Source organism: Apaloderma vittatum, unplaced genomic scaffold (assembly GCF_000703405.1).
Source record: "Apaloderma vittatum isolate BGI_N311 unplaced genomic scaffold, ASM70340v1 scaffold17700, whole genome shotgun sequence".
NCBI lineage: Eukaryota > Metazoa > Chordata > Aves > Trogoniformes > Trogonidae > Apaloderma > Apaloderma vittatum.
Window position 1 is genome coordinate 10,668 of NW_009696401.1, and position 2,733 is coordinate 13,400.

At 47.0% G+C, this 2,733-nt stretch overlaps 1 non-coding gene across 1 annotated transcript; it reads right to left on the minus strand.

Annotated features, from left to right (window-relative positions):
• Positions 1 to 649: 649 nt before the first annotated feature.
• On the minus strand, positions 650 to 721 carry TRNAE-UUC. Its single transcript has one exon. It is a non-coding gene; the product is annotated as a tRNA-Glu (tRNA).
• Between the last annotated feature and the right edge of the window lie 2,012 nt (positions 722 to 2,733).

Here is a 2,733-nt window from a genome sequence, read left to right on the forward strand (position 1 = left end):
CCCATGTCATGTTTATGCATATGAGAATCACAGAATCAAAGAATGGCCTAGGCTGGAAGAGACCTTAGAGATCACTTAATCCAACCTCCCTGTTGTGGGCAGGGACACTTCTCAACTAAATGAGGCAACACATGGGGACCGAACGGGGATCGAACCCGCGGCCCTGGTGTTATCAGCACCACCTTACAGATATTTCTCTTGAACAGCAGCAAAAGATTATTCTTTTTCCTAGAATTTATATGCTACTCATCTCATAGATTACAAAATCATCCCTTCAAGACATACTTCAAGACACAGCATTTTAAGAACATAACGGAAGGGTATATATATATATAAACCTCCACCTAGTCCTTTCATTGACAGAAGTCTCACAGACTCAGATGAAAAAGCAGTACTCATACCTCAGTATAACACAACAAATCATAGAATGGATGGCAGATGAATCATAGAATGGCCTAGGTTGGAAGGGACCTTAGAGATCATCTCATCTAGTCCAACCTCCCTGTTTTGGGCAGGGACGCCACCTCACGACTAGACCTGGCAACACATGGGGACCAAGTGGGAATTGAACCTGCGACCTCGGTGTTGGTCCTTGTTGCCAGCACCACACTCAAACCGCTGAGCTAACCGGCCCCCTAAAAATGAAAGCTTCCCATACCAGGAGTCAAACCCGGGCCACCTGGGTGAAAACCAGGAATCCTAACCGCTAGACCATACGGGAGGCGCTAAACTACTGCAGTTAAACTACTGCAGTTAAGTTACTTGTTCTCACCTATAAAGCCATTACACTTCTCCTATGAAGACAGACTGAGAGAGTTGGGCTGTTCAGTCTGCAGAAAAGAAGGCTCCGAGGAGACCTTATTGTGGCCTTCCAGTATCTCAAGGGGGCTACAGGAAAGCTGGTGAGGGGCTTTTTAGGATGTCTCTACTAGAGGGAATGGATTAAAGCTAGAGATGGATCGGTTCCGATTGGACATTAGGAAGAAGTTCTTCCCCATGAGGGTGGTGAGACCCTGGCACAGGTTGCCCAAGTTTTTAAGGCCAGGCTGGATGGGGCTCTGAGCAGCCTGATCTAGTGGGGGATGTCCCTGCCCATGGCGGGGGGGTTGGAACTAGGTGATCTTTAAGGTCCCTTCCAACCCTGACAATTCTATGATTCTATACACAAAACTTCATGCAAAGTTCCCATCTGAGCAAAGCGTGAACAGAGGTCCTAGTATTTCAGACACAGAAGGTGGAGGCAGTCCCCCTCTAAACGTGCCAATAAGGTTCAGAAGTTGGTGCTGTGGGGGGAGATTGGTTGGCGGGAATGCTTTAGTACGTTGACAGGTCTGGGACAAAGGCTGGACTCGATGATCTTCTAGGTCTCTTCCAGCTGATAGGATTCTATGATTCTAAGACTGAGCTCCTCAGTCCTCTGCAAACGTCACAGCCAGCTCAGGAGAGATGCTACATAGAATCATAGAACAGTTTCAGCCGGAAGAAACCTTCAAGATCATCGAGTCCAACCTAACCCAACACCACTAAACCATGTCCTTCAACACAACATCTACCCTTCTCTTAAACACCTCCAGGGACCGTGACTCAACCACCTGCCTGGGAAGGCTGTTCCAATGCCTGACAACCCTTTCAGCCAAGAAATCCTTCCTAATATCCAACCTGAACCTCCCCTGGTGCAACTTAAGGCCATTTCCCCTCGTCCTACCACCCGCCACTAGGGAGAACAGACCAACCTTCATCTCTCTACAACCTCCTTTCAGGTGTCCTCTCAATCTCCTCTTCTCTATTCTTCATTGTACCTCAAGCAGACAACAACAGCACCCTGTGACAGCTCTGAGATAACATCACAGGGCAGCTGGTGCCACCAGGCAATGTGTATTCTGATCAAAAAAGCCTTTCACTTCACCCAGCATATGAAATGCCCTTCTTACTGGCTTTCGGAAGCAAAGAAGAAATACTGTGAAAGCTCAAGGGAAAAAAAGCAGGGAGGGGAGGATAGGAACATCAGAGAACTAGGCTTGATGAAGTCCTCACAGAACACCACTTGTGGGAACCTGGGAGTCCATCTTGCATTTCACTGACATTTTTAGCTGGGGTGATGACCACCAAAACACCATTTACAAAAGAAGGCTGATAAAGAGAACAGCCTAGCATGGATTCAGAGGGACAAGACAAGGCCTGGCAGAGATCTCAGGAAAGAGCAAGAGGTCTTCCTCGGGAGAACAGGAAGCAATTTTAACACAAGTGACTACAATAGAACCCTGAGCACAAAAAATGGTTTGCAGGGATGTCTGTGAAGTGTAGCCTACTAGAGTCAGAGAAACACTGGACAGCTTCAAGCAAATAAAACACCTAATAAACAGTGAAATAAAGCTAAATAAGAGTAGAGTCTGCCTAGGTTGCCAAAAGAGAAGGCATTTTCCACTTCATCACGCAGATGGGTCTAACGTGAAGTACTTTTATAAATAACCTCATTGCAAAGATACATCTTGTGAGATGAGGAAGTCAGGATCGAACCAACCAGACCAAGGAGCATCAGGGACTCCTTTCCCTCAGGTCTTGGAAAAAAGCAACCTAAAGGGCTGTGACAGCAAAGACAGCAACATGACATATGTTGTTACTGCACCGGACCCAAGCATGCACACAGTGGCACCTAGCTGAGAATGCAGCCACAGCCCAGGCAGCTGGAGAGTGGGATCTTGCAACAGTCTTTCATATTCAGATATTTTCTTC